We start from the raw sequence: 18,765 nt of genomic DNA, 5'->3' as shown, positions 1-18,765 counted from the left end.
AAAGGAAAAAAAAATATATATATATATATATTAAAAAAAAAGGAGGAAGAGATCAACCAAATTAATAAACAAATCTACCAATGATAATAAACTCTAAACACTAAACTAAGATAAACATAAAACCAGAAACAAATTTGATGCAGAAAGCAAACCCCAAGTCTACAGTTGCCCAAAGTCCACCACCTCAATTTTGGGATGATTCATTGTCTATTCAGGTATTTCACAGATGCAGGGTACATCAAGTTGATTGTGGAGATTTAATCTGTTGCTCCTGAGGCTGCTGGGAGAAATTTCCCTTTCTCTTCTTTGTTCACACAGCTCCTGGGGTTCAGCTTTGGATTTGGCCCCGCCTCTGCCTGTAGGTTGCCCGAGGGCATCTGTTCCCCGCCCAGACAGGATGGGGTTAAAGTAGCAGCTGATTAGGGGGCTCTGGCTCACTCAGGCCGGGAGGAGGGCGGGGTACAGAATGCGTGGCAGGCCTGTGGAGGCAGAGGCATGACGTTGCAACAGCCTGAGGCTCTCTATGCGTTCTCCCGGGGAAGTTGTCCCTGGATCACAGGAACCTGGCAGTGGCGGGCTGCACAGGCTCCCAGGAGGGGAGGTGTGGAGATTGACCTGTGCTTGCACACAGGCTTCTTGGTGGCTGTAGCAGCAGCGTTAGCATTTCATTCCTGTCTCTGGTGTCCGTGCTGATAGCCGCGGCTCGTGCCCGTCTCTAAGCTCGTTTAGGTGGTGCTCTGTATCCCCTCTCCTCGTGCACCTCAGGTACGTGGGGAGTTTCTTGCCTTTGGGAAGTCTGAGGTCTTCTGTCAGCATTCAGTAGGTGTCTTGTAGGAGTTGTTCCACATGTAGATGTATTTCTGATGTATTTGTGGGGAGGAAGGTGATCTCCACGTCTTACTCCTCCACTATCTTGAAGGTCCCCTGCCATATTGTCTTGATAGTTATAGTACTTAGTAAGTCTTGAAATCAGGTAGGTAAGAACTCCAAATTTGTTGTTTATAAAAATATTCTTAACTATTCTAGATCCTTTGTACTCCTTTATAAATTTTAGATTCAACTCATGAACATCACATTGAATCTATAGATCAATTTGGGGGGATTTGATTTCTTAATGATATTGAGTCTTACAATTCATGTACTCTGTCTCCATTTATTTAGTTCATCTTTAACTTCCTTTAGTGATATGTTGTAGTTTTGAGTACCTGTCTGCACATTTTTTGTTAAATTTATTATTAAATATATCATGCTTTTTCAGTGGTATTGTAAATGGAATTATAAAATTTCTGTTCGAATTGTTCATTGCTACTGTATAGAAATACTTCTGTTTGATTTTTGTATATTGACTTTGTATTCTGATATCTAGAACTTATTACTTCTAGTAACATTTTGTAGGCTCATTAGATTTTCTATGTACACAATTGTGTTATCTGAAAATACAATTTTACTTTTTAAAGGTTTATTAATTTGTATTGTGGTAAAATATATATAACATAAAATTTATCATTTTAACCATTTTAAAATGTAAAGTTCTGTAACATTAAGTACATTCACAATGTTGTGCAACAATTACTACCATCCATCTCCAGAACTTTTTCATCTTCCTCAGCTGAAACTCTGTACACAGTAAACAGTGTAGTTTTACTTCTTACTTTCCAATCTGAATGCCCTTTATTTCCTGTGCTTGTGTCTTACACTGACTAAGACCTCCTGTACAATGTTGGATAGAAATGATGATAGCAGACATTCTTTCCTTCTCCCTGATCTCAGGGAGAAAGCATTCTATCTTTACTATTAGATATGAAGTTAGCTGTAGGTTTTTCATTGATGCTGTTTATAGGTTGAGGAAATTCCCCTCTGTTTCTGATTGGTTGAGAGTTTTTACCATGAATAGATGTGGAATTACGTCAAATGTCTTTTTTTTTTTTCTTGAGACAGTCATGTTGTTTTTCTCTTTTATTCTGTCAATATGGTGGATTATGTTGATTGATTTTCAAATGTTGTCAAGTTTGCATTCCTGGGATAAACCCTACTTGTTCATAATACTTTACCCCTTTTAAATATTGCTAAACTTTCTGTGCTAATGTCTTGTTAGATATTTTTGTGTTTGTATTCATGAGGGATATTGGTCTATAGTTTTCTTTTCTTGTAACATCTTTGCTTGATTTTAGTAACAAGGTAATGCTGCCCTCATAAACCAAGTTGGGAAATGTTCCCTCCTCTCTTTTATAAAGAATTTATGTAGTACTAATATTAGTTCTTTCTGAAATGTTCAAAAGAATCCATTAGTGATACCATCTAGGACTGCAGTTTTCCTTATGGAAAGAAATTTATTTACAAATTCAATTTCTTTAGTAAGCATATGATTATTCAGACGTTTTATTTCTCCTTTTCCAGTTTTGTTAAATTGTATTTTTCAAATGATTTGTTCATTTAAGTTGTCAAATTTATTGGCATAGAGTTGTTCCTAATATTCCCTTTCATCCTTTTAATGTCTATAGCATCTGTAATGATGTGCCCTCTTTCATTCCTGATATTAGCAATTTGTGTCTTCTCTGTTTTCTTCTTGGTCAATCTACCTAACTGTTTATCAATTTTACTGATCTTTTAAAAAAAAACTAGAGGTTAAAAATTGATGTTCTTATCGTTTGTCCATTTTCATTGATTTTCACTCTCTCTACTTTGGGTTTAATTTGATCTTCATTTTTTAGCTTCTTAAAGTGGAAGCTTATATACTTGATTTTAGACCTTTTCAAATATAAACATATAAAGCTATTAATTTTTACCAAGTACTGCTCTAGCTATATTGGTCTAATTTTGATATGTTGTGTATTCATTTTCATCCACTTCAAAATATTTTCATCATTTCTTCTTTGACCCATAAGTTATTAGGAAGCTTGTTTTTTAATTTCCAAATATTTGGGGAATTTTCCCCCTAGATATATTTGTTACCAATTTCTAATTTAATTCTGAGTGGGCAGAGAACATATACTTCAATATTTTTATATTTATTGAGACTTGTTTTATGGCCCAGAATATGGTCTATACTGGTGAATGTTCCATGTGTACTTAAAAAGAATGTATGTTCTGCTGTTTTTGGTGGAGTGTTCTATAAATGTTATGAAATCAAGTTGGCTAATTACTGTTCAAATCTCCTATATACTAGCCAGTTTTTCTGTCTACTTGTTCTATAAATTAATAGAGAAATGTTGAAATATCTAACTATAATTATGGATAAAGTCTATTTCTCTTTTCAGTTCTGTTAGTTTTTGCTTCATGTGGTGTGAAGTTTTACTTTTGGGTACATAAATGTCTAGGATTGTTATGTCCTCTTGGGGAATTGACACTTTTATCATTATGAAATGTCCATCTTTACCTTTGATAATATTCTTTGAACTAAAGCCTACTTAATTAATATTAATATAGCATTGTTAGCTTTCTTATAGTTAGTATTTGCATTTTATATCCCTTTCTACAAAAGACATTTTTACCTTTAACTTTTATGAGTCTTTATGATTAAAGTAGGATTCTTATAGACAGCATATAGTTGGGGCTGTTTTCTTTTTTTTTAATCCAGTTGGTATTTCACTTCAACTCCACTTTTAGTTTTTAGCTATATGTCTTGTTTTATTTTTTACTGGTTGCAATAAGATTTACAATGTATATCTTTAACTTACCACAGTCTACATTTAAATAATATTATATCACTTCAGGTGTAATAGAGAAATTTACAGCAATATATTTAAGCCCCTAATCCTTTGTCCTATTGTTATCCTACATATTACTTCTGTTATGAATCCTACAATATATTGTTATTATTTTTTTCTTCGAACAGCCAGTTATCTCCTAAATAAATTTTTTTTTTTTTTTGTAAAATAGCTTTATCCTCTGTCAAAACACAAACCAACACACTTTGAGGGGAGGGGAGGAGAAGGAGGCAACACAGTCTAGCCCCACGGCTCATTTAGAAGAGGACATGAGATTTAAAAGCCTCACCCCACTGCTTGTCCAGCTGAGAAAAAGTCACGACCCTAACACCCACTTATAAACATCTCTTGTTATATTAAAAAATATATATATATTTCCAGGGCCCACCTGGTTCTACTCCTGCACAGAAAGGGTTAACATTCAAAATTCAATATCAGGGTCCCGGGATGGGGCTGGTAAGGAGAGGCAGATTGGGAAGAAGGGGGTGCTGAAAAACAGAGAGGGACAAGCCAATGTGTAACTGGGGCCCTCCAAAACATCCAAAACAGAGAAGGGGGAGGTTGCCTGTCAGAGACAGAAACCAGTGCTGTCCCAGGGGTTGTCTCACTCCTGTCCCCAGTGTCAAATGCTCTGGAGTGATCTGTCCTTTCAGACACCCCTGTCAGGTCCCAATATCAGGATCCATCCATCCTCTCAGTCCCAGCCCATTCGACTCACCACCGAGCTTTTAAGGTCCCAAGAGGGAGCAGCCCACCCCCACCCCCACCAAGTAAGAAGCATGAGGAAAGCTGGAGGTCCTTCCTGGGAGGAGGGTATTCCGGGGGTGAGCCACTTCTGGGGTCCCCCTTCAGTCCCTGACCAGGCGGTAAATGTGGTGCTGGGCCCCCCGCTCACTGGTGGAGACCTCGAAGACATAGGCGGTGCAGAGCAGCAGTTCCTGGGTGTCTCTGTTTGTCACCATCTGGAGGATGGTGAAGTTCTCCAGGACACTGTTCATCATATAGCACTTGGGTAGCTGCCAAAGCTTGTGCAGGAAATTCACCAGGTGCTCACACATGGGTGAGCGCAGCAGGCGGTACACGAACCTCCCGTCCTTCAGCTGGGCACGCTGCGTCTTGGAGGAACAGGTGAGGGCCATGTGCTCCAGGCTCTCGTACTGGCTGCTCACTCCATAGAAGCCACCACTGCTACCGCCGGCCCCCACCTCCTCGCCACTCGGGCCCCAGTTCAGGTCCGCCCAGAACTTGACCAGGAAGAAGGCGTGGGGGGGCCCACGATCATACAGCTCCCGCAGATCACCCTTTTTCTCAGGGAATTTGTCATAGATCTGCCGGACGTCCACACTCTCGAGGGGGGGTGCTCCGGGGCTGGGGCAGTGCTGGCTGATGTGTACAAACAGGTGCCTCTGGTAAGAGTCAGCTGAATCCGGAGGTTCCACAAAGGCCGAGAACTCCACCAGCTGCAACCGAGCAGTGCCCAGAGCCCGAGCCTGCCAGGCTGGGGGTGATGGGGCAGGTGGGGACAAAGCAGGAGGTGAGAGGGCTTGGGGGGGCTCGTACCCTGTGAGGTCAGTAGATGGAGGAGTCAGTGACAAGGAGAACGGTGTCTGCGAGAATGGCTTCTGGAATCTGGAACATTCCAGGGGGGCCCAGAACCCCCCGACCAAAACTGGAAAAGCTCTGGGGCCTGAGGACCAGCGGGACCAAGTTTGGCCTGCAGGGAAGGTAATGAGGTGAGCTGGGCTGAGGACATGGTGGCCATTGTCTGGAAAGCCTTGTCCACATTCAGGGCCTTGAGCTTGGACTGGATTTCCCTCGATTTCCTTCGGGCCAAAACCTGGATATGACTAGAGACCTGTTTGCGAGTTCGAGTCTTCCCTGTTCTCAGCTTGATGTAGCGGGCAATCAGTTCATTCCGACCATACATCTTGCCTTCATCGGACAGGATGATTTTCCGCCGGCCACAGGGTGGGTAGATGGCCAGGGCCTCCTGGAAGCTCTGCTCGATGTCTGGACTCCAGACACCCTCTGCGTCTGGGCCCCCGTCTCCGCCCGCCCCCTCACTGCCGCCAGTGCCCTCCTCGCTTCTTTCCTCACTTCCTGTCCAGCCGCTGCCATCGTCCAGGGGGACCCCAGCCCGGGGTTCCCCCATCTGGGCCTCCCGGCCTGGGGCTGGGGAGCTGCCCTAAATAAATTTTTAAATGAGGAAAAGGTATTTTATATTTACCAACTTATTTACTATTTCTGACACTTTTCATTCCTTTGTGTAGGTACCAGATTCCATCAGAGTCATTTTTCTTCAGCCTGAAAAAATTCTATTTATATTTATAAAAATTTTCTATTTATATTTATAAAAAATATTATTTTGTAAAGTAGGTCTGTTGACAATGAATTCTCTCAACTTTTGTTTGTCTGAAAATATCTTTATTTCACCTTTAGTTTTGAAGCCTATTTTCACTTCTTATAGAATTCTGGACTGATTTGTTTTTTCTTTCAGCATTTAAAAAATACCATTTCATTGTCTTCTGGCTTGCATTTTTTCTGATGATAAATTTATGGGAATTCTCATTTTGTTTTCTTTTTTTTAAAATTTATTTATTTATTTTCAGCTGTGTTGGGTCTTCGTTGCTGTGTGAGGGCTTTCTCTAGTTGCGGCAAATGGGGGCCACTCTTCATCGCGGTGCGCGGGCCTCTCACTGTCGCGGCCTCTCCCGTTGCGGAGCACAGGCTCCAGACGCGCAGGCTCAGTAGTTGTGGCTCATGGGCTTAGTTGCTCCGCGGCATGTGGGATCTTCCCAGACCAGGGCTCGAACCCGTGTCCCCTGCATTGGCAGGCAGATTCTTAACCACTGCGCCACCAGGGAAGCCCCCTCATTTTGTTTTCTTTATGTTGTATGTCTTTTTTTTTTTCTCTGTCTGCCTTTAAGATTTTCTCCTTATCCTTGGTTTTAGCAATATGCCTTCATGTTGTTTTATTTGTGTATGCCCTTCTTGGAGGTTAGTAGAGCTAATTAGATCTGTGATTCAAAAAAAAATTACCAAATTTGGAAATATTTCAGACATCATTTCTATATGAACACATATGTTCAACCACTTGACTTGTTTTCATGGTTCACAAGTTCTATTACTTTTTTCAGTTTTTTTTTCCTTTCCATGTGTCAGTTTGAGAATTTCTATTGTTCCATCTTCAAATTCACTTGCATTTTCTTCTGCAGTATTTTATCTGATGGTAATTCCATTCACTAAACTTTTCATTTCAGATATTGTATATTTTATCCCCAGAATTTCTATTTGTTCTTTCTTAACCCTTCTATTTCTTTCTTCATTATGCCTATTTATGTTAACATATATATAATAGCTGTTTTAATATAATTGTTTGCTTATTCCAAAATCTCTGTCAGTTCTAGGTATGCTTCTGTTGCCGATTTTTTTCCTAGTTATGGGTCACATTTTCCTGCATCTTTGTATGTCTAGTAAATTTTTGTTGGGTGCTAGGCATTGTCACACTAGCCTTTTTGAGTGGATTTTTTTGTTTTTTGTTTTTCTCTTTAAAGAATATTGAATTTTGTTTCAGCATACACTTGGGGAATTTAGGATCAATTCAATTTTTTGAAGATTTGCTTTTAAATTTGTTAAGGCAGGTCTAGAGTCGCCTTTACTTTAGGTCTATTTTAGCTCTACTGTTAAGATATAACCCCCTAGGGTCTCTACTAAGTGCCCTTGGTGTCCAGTGAACTCTCTTCCTTGGCTGGATCTATACTATCTCATATCCCTGAGTAAGCTCTGGGATTGTGCACCACAGATTCCCAGTACTTCTTTGCATAGCCTCTTGGAGTTTCACCCTAAGCATTCACAGCTTGGTTTTCAGCAATAGACTCAAGGAGACCACTATGTAGATCCAGGAACTCCTTCTTCCCATAGTTCTTTCCTCTCTAGTACTCAGCCCCATAAATTCCAGCCATTTCTGCCTCTCTGAACTCTGATCTCTGTCTGTTTAACTTGACAAGACTGTAATGTTATTCTGCACCACTGTCTGGAAAAGTGGCTCCTGACAGAAAGCCAGAGCAATTGTAGGGCTCACTGTGCTTCCTAACTCTCCTCGACCAGTGTCCTGCACTGCCTGTTGTCCTGTACTTGGAAACAGCAGTTTCATACGTTTTGTCCAATTTTATCATTTTTTTAATAGTGGGAGGACAAGCCTGGTACCAGTTACTCTATCATGCCTAGAAAGGAAAGATGGATTTTTAAAAAGACCACATTCATAGCAGTGGTGATTCTAAACATTTTTTATAGAGCCACATACCAAGGGACTTTGGGAACTGGAAAGGACTTTGGAGAATATGAGGTATGGAGATTTGACAATGGTAGCAGAGGCCCAGGATGCCAGGAAAAGGATCTCAGCAGAAAATCTGACAGTTTAATCTAGAACAATTGTAATTCCTGGTGTGCAGGCTGAGAATAGGATAGGAAAAGGATTTGAGTATTTTCTATCTAAACATTATTTGCTTCTTCTTGAAGCAGAGAACCCAGTATAAGATGGACCAGGGACTTTTCTTCTAAGAACTGGGTCTCAACCCTGGGTACATATTAGAATAATCAAGGGAGTGTTTACAAATCCTGATGCTCAGAAGTACTGAAAAAAAAATGTCAGTCTCTAGATGGGTCCAGGCATCTGTATTTTTTAAAGCTATTTAGGTAATTCCATTGTGCTGCCAAGGTTGAGGCAACTGACCTAAGAAGCTCCACAGTCAGCATGAGGGCTGTAGTTCTTTCTCCTCGGGGAGCTGTATCAAATGCTCTCTCTGTATCAGATGTGTATCTCACCTACTTAACACCCTCTTCCTTTACTTTCCTGAGCATCTTCTCACCTTGCTGTTGTTCTGCTCAGAAGGAGGCACAGGTGATGAGACAGTGGGGAAGGCCAGGCAGGATGCGTTGCAGTGGGAAGGAGGAGTGTGGATCCAGGAATGGCAAGGGAGGTGGGGGCAGAGACCAGAGGATGCAGAAACAGAGGGGGTCTCCACTGCCCCTTCCCCTTCTCCTGCTCTCACACTTTCTTCTTATGCCCAGGCCCATATGAGTTTGGAGCTGGGCAGCTCGGTTGGCGACTGCCCAAGGACTTCTGCCCACACTTCCTGGCCACAATTCTCCTTTCGGGGTGGTGAAAGGGTCCTGGAAGTCCCTTCCTATTTACCGAAGAAGTGTGGGCTTGTTTCTTGGGAACAGAATCCACAGACTTTCTGTGATGAGAAGCAGCCTGGGTCAGAGCTCCTGCCCTGCAGCTGACTCCAGAGTGATCTGGCTCAGTTGCTTCTCCTCGGTGCCCCTCTGTTTCCCCACCTGTAAAATTAGGGGACCACGCTGCATGGCTTTCCTGGTCTTCCATCTCTGATAGTTTGGACACGTGAAGGAGGCCTTGGGTTCCATTGGGAAGACTCCAGAACTAGACTCCAGAACTTCTCCTGAGATGTGTGGTGTCTGGTGGATGCTGTCTCTGATCTCCCCTCCTGAGCGTGCCTAGCTCTGAGAAGCAGGTTGGAAATGGAAATCTTCGGCAGCTGAGAAGCTGTCAGGTGGATCATTTGATGTGTAACAAAGAATCAGTGGAATTGGATCGTAGCATGTCCTTTTCCTTCTTTTTCTTTGAAACTGAGAAAAATGACTACTTTGAAAGGGTCATGCGGGGGACAGACTAAATGTCTATTTTTATCTTTTTATTATTATTTTTAAAAATATTTATTTATTTATTTTATTTATTTGACTGCGCTGGGTCTTAGTTGTGGCACGCGAGATCTTCAATCTTCGTTGTGGCACGTGGGATCTTTAGTTGCAGCATGCAAAGTCTTTAGTTGCGGCATGTGGGATCTAGTTCCCTGACAGGGGATCGAACCCGAGCTCCCTGCATTGGGAGCGCGAAGTCTTAGCCTCTGGACTACCAGGGAAGTCCCTAAGTGTCTATTTTTAAAGGAACCATGCAGTACTACCACATCGTCTGGGGAGGGAGAGACCTGCTCTCTCAGGACTGAGCGAGTGCCATGGAGTTGCCTGGGGATTAGGTGGGGTGAGGGTGGAGAGCCATATGGCAGGTGCCACAAGAGGTCCTCAGAGGACGTCTGGGGGCTGGGAGAAGCCAGCCAACCAGACAAGGGGCTCAGCAGAAGGAGCCTGGCGCTGTCTGAGAAGATGCGTGGAGCAGCGGTGGAGGAGAGATTTCCGGTCATGGGTGAGGGGCCAATGTCAGAGTTAGGTCTCTAGGCTGGGCCCCGCAGCAAGGCTCTGGTGGGGCTCAGCCCAGCCACCCAAGGAGACATGCCTTCACGTGGACATTAGGCAGAGGGGCAGCAGTGCTGGGGCAGAGGATGAGTGCGGAGGCTATCTGGAAGCATGTCTCCAGAGCCCACCAGGGAGCAGACTTCAGACAGCCCGGATTCCCTGACTGGGAGGACGAGGGCTGAAGTAGAACAAGACGTGGTCTTTCCTTTACAAGCTGGGGTGTGAGGGATGCTTCTTACAGCAGTACACAGAGATACCACACAGAACAGGGCAAAGAGCTGATTACAAGAGCAGAATGTGTAAGACCCAGTGCCTTTGGGTGTGTTTATAGAACTGCTGCTGTGATTATCACCATTGCTAACGATCCATCATGGGAATATTTTCATGAACTGTGGCCCAATTTTATGGATCCTTTTGTTGACTTCTTCTGGGTAACAGGGGTACCACAGTCCAGGCCTGATCCTCAGATTTGAGGGGCCCAGGCCAAGAGTGCAAAGGGAGGCTTATGTACTGAAACGTTACAGATTCAGCTGACAACCAAAGTTAACAGCAATGGGAATGATGTAATAAAACTGTAAAATGTTCCTTAGCCACCATATATACACAACTGCTGTGAATGCAGCACTAATTGAGAACATCTAGAAACACACACTGGAACAGGAAGAGAACAGGAAAGTAGATGCTCAGTACGACTGGGAAATTATATTCTGTTATGTAAGAATCTATTGCATTCATACTTTCTGAGAGGAAGGATCAGGCAGGTTAATTTGTCTTTCTTGATCTGAGCACCCCATCTCCACCTAAGCACACTGCACCTCTCTGAGGCCGCCCCTTCACAGCAATCCGACAGTCACTTTGTTTTGAGGATTCAGGACAAAAGCTCTGGGGATAAGTTTTCCCAGGCTCTCAGTGGTGCTCATCACGAGGGTGGATGTTTGGATTTTGTGTCTGTAACATGTGGGGTTCTCAAAAGTATGGGGCCCCTCTCGCTGGGTTAGCATTGTTTTATTTCATTTTATTTTTTCTTTGGACCTTAGCTACAGAGATTTTAGTTCAGTGTACTCCTCATTTCACGATACAATATAATCCTTGGTGTGTCCAGGGGCCTCTTAACATTGGATGCAATATTCAGGATGAGTTTTTCAAAGAACTATTAAATTAGACTAAAGATACTGCTAAGATGTTCTATTCTATTTTGAGAAATATGACTTAAAATTAGTTTAAGATAGATTCAGCTTAATTCTTGAATTTTTTATCAAAACAATTTTCAGGTGTTTTCTTTGATATCAGTTACTAAGCTCCTGAAGATCATAAGGATTGACACCATTGGGTGTAGATGGGTGTTTATAGAGGCGGGTGTCTAGATTTGCCCCAAGGAGAATATAGGGAACCAAGGAAGAGGAACTAAACTTGCGGGCTGGGCTGCCTGCCTGTGAGGATTGTGTCATCACTGGCCTGTCCACGTGGCCACTCCTGGCGGTCAGCCACTTCCTGTCGCCCTGTGGCTGCACTTCCCACCACTGAGACCCCCAGTTGTCATTCAGCCATCACAGCTGGCACCTCTTGAGCCTTGACAAAGTTTCTGGTGTCTCCTCAAACCCCAGGGGTCCGCCTGCGCCCTCTGTGCCCACTGCCCCCATCTCAACCCTACTGTCTTCCCCAGAGGCCAAAGGCTCTGCTTATGGAAAGCCTCCCTTGGTGTCCATCACGGCAGTGGAGACTGGAACCGTGAGTGAGGCCACCAGCATGGCTGACCCTGTGGGCAGCCACTGGAGTGAGCCACGCAGCTCTCCCTTCAAGAGGGAACCTGTCCAGAGGAGCTAATAGGCTCCGGCTGCACCGCCCCCAGGATCCGTTGCTGTGTTACAGCCGAGGCCCCACTCTTCTGGGCAGCAACAGGCAATGACCACGTACATGACGGTCTCTGTCCAGTGCAGGGCTCCTCTCATGGGCAGTCCTTGTTCCGGAGCTCCCAATGGGGCTGGCTGAGAGTTTCTGGGGGTTGTACTGCTCTGAGGCTCTTGCTGCTTAATTCTCCTTCCTTCCTTCTGTCTTTCATGGGGTCAGAACGGCATTGTGGTCTGAAGGCTCTCCCTGCCTCCCCGCCTTCTTCTCAGTCATCTCCTCCAGGAAATCCCTTGCCCTCCTAACTCCATCTTGGTGTCTGCTTCCTGGAGAACCTGAACTGATGTAACATGTGAGGAAGTCTGTGTGAGAAATACCACATGTGGCTTTTCAGCTGTCAGCAGAGAGGGCGAAAACGGTTTGAGGGCGGGGCGGGTCAGCAGTGGCCTGCCCAGAGCCACTTGCCCCTGAGGGCATGGCTGGAGCAGGAAGTGAGATGGGGAGAGCTTTGCGCCTTTGGTTTCTGTGCCTCCAGCGATCTCCCCTTTTCTGGGTGGAGTATAGGCACCCTGGGGTCCAGGGCTGCTGCTCACCTTCTGCCTCTGGCTATTATTGGCCCCCATCCCACCCCCAACTCCTTGCAGGGTTTTTTTAACAGGTGGAGTATGAAAGGGAAGAAACTGGCCTCATGACCCTCTTTTCATTTGGCCAACTTACCTACATATAAGTCATATCTGTATTAATTCCTGGCGCAAATACCTCTTAAATGTCTGTCTTCACCTCTACAATGTCATCTCTATGTGCAAAGGGGCCCTGTCTGTACTGTTCAGAGCTGATTCCTTGGAACCAAAAATGGTGTCTGAAACATAACAGCAACTCAGTAATGTTGGCTGATGAATAAATGAGTGAGTGAATGCAGGATGGACCATATTTTTATACTTCCAGTAGCTATAAAAGTGAGTGAAGAAATAAAAGCTTTCCCAATAGTTCAGTATTCTAGCCAAAAAATACACCCCTCCCATGGCTACCTTTCTAATGGGCATGGTCCCTGTGTTGGGTCTGGTTACCCTCTCGCGCCATCACTGAGCAATCCTTCCCTCCTGAATATCTGTCCCTGCCCTAGAGATGCCATTCCTGTATTTAAGATGTTGTTTAAAAAAAATTCCTTGTAGGAAGCCTCTTCCCCCACCCTCTGTACCCAGACTTCCCTGAGAAGCTAAAGCCAACTCCACATTGGCCAGCATGTTTAGAGTGCCTGGAGATTACTCCTAACTCAGGAAAGCCTGTGAGATGACATTCCAAAGAGTACTCCTCCCATCTTCTTTCATTTAAATAATTACGGGTCTCTTCCTCCTGAGGTGCTGAAAGAAGTTTCCCATGGGGCAAAGTCCTTGGAAGGTGATCCAAGCCTGGCTTTGTTGATGTGCATGCATACTTTAAAAACCATCTTCTATCAATCATCTCAGGCACTGGGCACGCTAGCAAGCAATTATTTATATACCAAAAGGAAAAACGATAGTCACACTTGAGAGTTGAACTGAGCTCGAGGCTCTGGGCTTTCACAGTGGAGGAGGGAGGTCTCTGTCTATGCTTCCCTTCACAGAGGACCAGAGGAGAGCTAATGGGTTGAAAAGGCAGTAAGCACCCCATAGGCTGGGTGTTGCTGAGCCGTGGCTCCTTTAACAAATAAGGTCAGCTTGCTCTTACGGAGTACGTTAGATGTGCTCACAGAGAGAGCTGGGCTCTGGATAAAGTCTTGTGTTCCCTTCCTCCTTGGTCACCTCAGGACACTAAACCAATTAAAGGGCAAGTTGCCATACCAGGGATGAGTCCTTTCAACACAAGAGTCTTTATAGCTGAGTCTCAGTCACTCACTTGCTCTGTTTTCCAGAAAACATTATGTTACGTAGGAGGAAATCTCTCCAAGAGCAAGGTGGGAAAGAGTAGGTTCAATCAATCATTTATTCATTCAACAAACGTTCATGACATGTGTACCATGTGCCAGGAATTGTTCTAAGAGCTGAGGATGTGGTAGTGAACAAAGCAGACAGGGTTGCTGCTCTCACAGAGCTTATGCTTTCATGGAGAGGAAACACTAAAACAGGCAGAAAATAAATGAGCAAGACAATTTCCAATAGTAATGAGTTCTTGGGAGACAATAAAATGGATAATGTGATGGAGAGAATGGGCGCTCTCTGGGCACATGTTGAGGACAAAGTTGCTAATTTGGGTTGGTGGTCAGGAAAGAACTCACCAAGGACGTGCCATTTGAGCTAATACCTGAACAACCCCAAGAAGCCAGCTATACAAAGACTTAGAAGTAGGGCTTTCTGGGTAAATGGAAGAGCAAGGACCAAGGCTCTAAGATGGGAATGAGCCAGATGTATTTGAGGAATCAAAAAAAAGTCCAAGTGATTCAAGTGCAATGAAATTGGGGGAGAAGAAGAAGTCAGAAATATAGATCATGTGGTGAAAATTGCCAACCTGCCACACTAAGGAAAACATTAACTGTTCTATGCCCATCTCGATCTCTAGACCCCTAACACTAGGTGCCAGTGGGGCAGGGAGCTGACTTTGGCCACTTCCATAGTCACACATATATGCAGGTGTATGTAGAATCCTTTGTTCCCACCAGGCTTCTGGCTGGTCTCTTCCATATTTTACTCTCATCTTGGCCAAGTCAACAGAAGTGACTTTGCAGATAAGCATTCCAAACCAACTACAGAATTCCCATTTAAAGAATTGGTGTTCTACAAAAGGGAAGTGGTTAGCCCTCTATGCTTTCCAGTGAGGCCTCTGACTTCCATGTTAACTCTCTTATTATGCAGCATCAGGCTATAGACCAAAGCTGATTCAGAGAGTTAACGCCAAAGCTTCTCAATGATCAAGCCAGGACCTTGCAGAGTTTTGCAGTACCTTCATTCATTTTCCCTAGTGATTGTATCTTCTCCTACTTTCTGTTGACAGCTAGGGTCAGAAGAGTCATTTGTGATTCATGTTTCCCACCCAGTGAAGGGATCTCAGTGCCAACATCCTTGTCAGGAAGCCATCCATCCTTGACTGGATTGTTCCTCTGATAAGGAGGTCACCTCCATCTGAAGGAGTTGGTCCCTTTGTTGCACAACTTTATTAGAAAACTCATCTACCTGCTGAATGGACACAGTAACATCCATCAACATGGTATTTGAAGACTTATTGTATAGTATTAGAATCTTCTCTTCTCCGGATTACATCACCAGTTCCTCAGCTGCTCTCCTTGGTGAAGTTTCCAGATCCTTCCAGGCACTCAGATACACTTGTATCAGTTAGGATACAAGTTTGTTACCCTTTTGGTAACAAATGACTGAAAATCCAAATCAAATAGATTTAAGCCCCAAAGAGAAATTATTGGCTCAACTAACTGAAAAGTCCAGGAGATGCTCCAGGACTGTCATGGTCCAGGGGCTGGTTTCTCCCTGTCCGGCTGACAGGCTCAGCCTTCCTTGGTGTTTGGTTCATTCTAGCACCCCATGTGATGGCCTTCGGAGCTCCAGGCTCCAGAGTTTACAAGTGATGCTCTGACTGGCTGGTCCTGATCACAGTCTCACAGGTGGAGAAGGGGTACGAATCCACGGCACTAGGAACAGGTACACTGACCATGGAGGAGAGGCGGTCCCCCAGAAGAGAAGTGATGTACAGCTACCTGGAAAAAAGAGTGAATAGATGCTTTGGGGGCAAAACAATAGCACTCCAACTAAACCACAGATTTAAAAGTAACCAGGAGGGGATATGGGGATATATATATGCATATGGCTGATTCACTCTGGCATACAACAGAAACTAACACAGTATTGTGAAGCAGTTATACTCCAATAAAGATCTATTAAAAAAAAAAGGTAACCAATATGTTCCACTTCATCTGCTTGGGGTACAATTGAGGTCATATCTCTCTTTGCGGTATTCCAATTAAACATCTCGTGCCCCCAATCTCAACTCATGTTTTCTCTCTTCCTGGGGTCTACCCTGCCAGGATAAACTGAGAAGTGTCCAAGTTGTTAACTTGTGTTTGTTTCATCCTGCCTCACAGTGGAGAAGAACTCAGACCTATCCCAGAAGCCAGGAATCAGGCATCACAGCTGATGTCTCTGATGTCCCTGGAGACCTCTGCTGCTGTTGGGACCCTCACCACGGAAGGATGTCACACCACTGGTCACAGGTGAAAATCAGTGGCCAGTTGGGACTGAGTCTCCTATTCAGGTGCAGCCTCTGGCAGAGGTGGAGGGTCTGCAGGTGGGGATGGAGGCTGACTTCCTTTTCCTCTCCCTTCCCACACCCTCATGCTGAGGCTCATACTTTGGTGTCCTCAACAAAGCATGGCCTGAACTCTAAGCATGTACATAAACAATTCTTTAATGGTTGAGGGCTTTTGAGGATGGAGAAGAATTACTACTCCTGCACTTTGTTTACTGGTTCATTCATCAATCTTCCAAATTTATCAAATGATTAACATTCCACTAATCTTAAATGTTCCATATTTCTCTACATATTCACACAGCAATTACACAATTATAAATCAAAACTCATTGACTTACAAATTAAATTTTCCCAGTCATTTTTTCCCACTGATGGAAAATTATTTAATTTTCTAAACATTTATCATATTCTAAATCATATTCTAAAATTACAAATTCATTAGATTAGACTTTCTTAAATACTTCAAATACTTTAAGAAATAATAAAACTCCAAATATCACAGTCATTATAAAACTGATTATTAGATTTCTATTAAAATCATTTACAAAAGTGCTAGTACCTAGATTTAATTATTATTATTTGTTCTTATCCTAATTCTTACTTTTATTCTAATATCTCATTGAAGTTCTCTTCCTAGGGTTTACAACGGTTTTAAGGTTTTATTTTAAAATAGAAACCATCTATGTTTCTAGCTTTGTCATTGTAAATAGACTGCTTGTACCAAAGGACGCTTCTAGAAAATTCAGCTTCAAACTTGGTAAAGTCCAATTTACTTCACAATGTTAATATAGCTTACATCTGGGGAGTGGCAGTGGGAGGAAAAAGGAGAAACTTTAAAGTTTACTGTATATACTTGTGTATCGTTGGAATTTTTAATCAAGCATTTACAATTTGTAATAACAAATGCAATTCTAAGTGCTCTGAATAATACAAACTAAACAACCCATGGTAAACACTGTTAATACTTTTTGTGGTTTCTTCTAGTCTTTTATTTCTCTGAGGCATGTATTCCATTTTGTACAATTAGAATCATAATCCATACTTGATTTTTTTCATCCTACTTTTTAATTTTAACTTAACATCATGTCACAAGCACTTTCTCACCTTAAATATTCTTGGGAAACAAAGGGATTGTAACAGCTGCATGATACTCTATCATGAGGACGCACCATAATTCATTGAGTCATCCTCCTATTGCTGGCAAAGAATTGCTTCAAATCTGGGACGTACAGGAAAGAGCATCCCATTTTTCTTATTTTCCAGATGAGAACACTGCATTCCCCGAAGCTAGTAACTTGTCCAAGCACGGCCAGCTGGCCAGAGGCTCTGCTGGGACCTGGCACTCCCAGGCCCAGCCCTCTGCCCTGGCTTCACCACATGCTGCCTCCTGGGCCTCTGCAAGGCACTTTTTGGAACCTAACTGTAGGTCACTGCCTACATTCTTTCTAAATTACATTTTCTCATTTGGGGCCCGTTATTCCTGCCTGTCAAGCTCATTTTTTATCTTCTGTCATATAACCATTAGGTAATGAGGGACACCATAGCCAACATTGGAAATTATGGCTTTTCCCTCTATCGAGATGTGCTTCCTGAATCATCTCTGTGCCAACGAAGGGGGACTATTGTCATCACTTTTATCAGATAATTCCAATAGTCACCAGCAATTATGGGGAAGGGTGCTAATGAGCATACCTCTGTCCATGTTTCTCGGGGATCTCCGGGTTCTCACCTTCTGTGATTAACACACCAGCAGATGCCTGGGCTCTGCCTAAGGGCTGATGCTCACGAGGTGGAAGAGGAGTAATAATTGGGTGGGAAAAGAGGGGAGGAGGGAACTAACATCCGTGGCCGACTCCTTGCCCAGCTCTGGGTACCAGGGTGTGGATGCCACAAGCATCACAGGAGGGGGACCGTGGAGGACGGGACTGGTGTGCCTGGGGGGAAGCAGGTGGACCAGGGTAGCTCCCTTTTACTCAGTCTCATCTTGAGGCTGTACTGTTCAGTTCTACATGGAGGAACTCAGCATGGTACAGGAGACTGCTCTAGAAGGGCTGAGCCTTATTCTGCTTCTTCCTTCACATGGTATGAAACACATTTTATCCAAGCTTTACAAACAAGTCTTTGACATCAGTGTCTGTCATCACTAGAACCACTTTTTGAGTCACCTAATGTTGTATTTTTCCAGGATTCCATGTTCCCTCCCACCTAATTTCTTGGAGATACAGCCCCTTTAAAAATCTGTCTTTGGAAATGTTGTGGCTTGGGCTTATCCTGCATTAATATTTTTTATGTGTATTGCTTTTCAGAAAATGCTTAATTCGTATGAATGTGATTGGCAGGCGCCACAGAATGTGATGGTTTCTATCTATGGTTGATGTTAATCCCTTGACCTTATGGTAGTTTAAATTTCTGGTACAAATTCCTTTTCCACGATGTTATAGCTACTTCCTGGACTGCTGTAATTGTGTAATTTATCAATGTGAAAAATGGACTTTGAAATGTAATAGTCCAGAGCTAATATGGGGAGCAGCAAGGGAATTTAGTATGCTTAGAGAAGAGCTGTTTCCATGGAATCTAATTCCTTTGAGCAAGGTCCCTGGGTCCCCTGGCTGCAGGGTGATTTGTGTGTCCAGGTGATACGACCTGGATTCCAGGCTTAGCTCTGACATGAATCACCAAGTGAGGTAGGCAAGTCCCTTAACCTCTC

At 43.4% G+C, this 18,765-nt stretch overlaps 1 pseudogene across 1 annotated transcript; it reads right to left on the bottom strand.

Annotated features, from left to right (window-relative positions):
• Positions 1-4,454: 4,454 nt before the first annotated feature.
• On the bottom strand, positions 4,455-6,284 carry LOC309630216 (transcriptional enhancer factor TEF-4 pseudogene; annotated as a pseudogene). Its single transcript has one exon. The product of its transcript is annotated as a transcriptional enhancer factor TEF-4 pseudogene (transcript).
• Positions 6,285-18,765: the final 12,481 nt, after the last annotated feature.

This window comes from Balaenoptera borealis (assembly GCF_965194805.1).
Source record: "Balaenoptera borealis genome assembly, chromosome: 5".
NCBI lineage: Eukaryota > Metazoa > Chordata > Mammalia > Artiodactyla > Balaenopteridae > Balaenoptera > Balaenoptera borealis.
The sequence above is the reverse complement of the archived record's forward strand: the minus strand, read 5'-3'. Positions and strand labels throughout refer to the sequence as shown.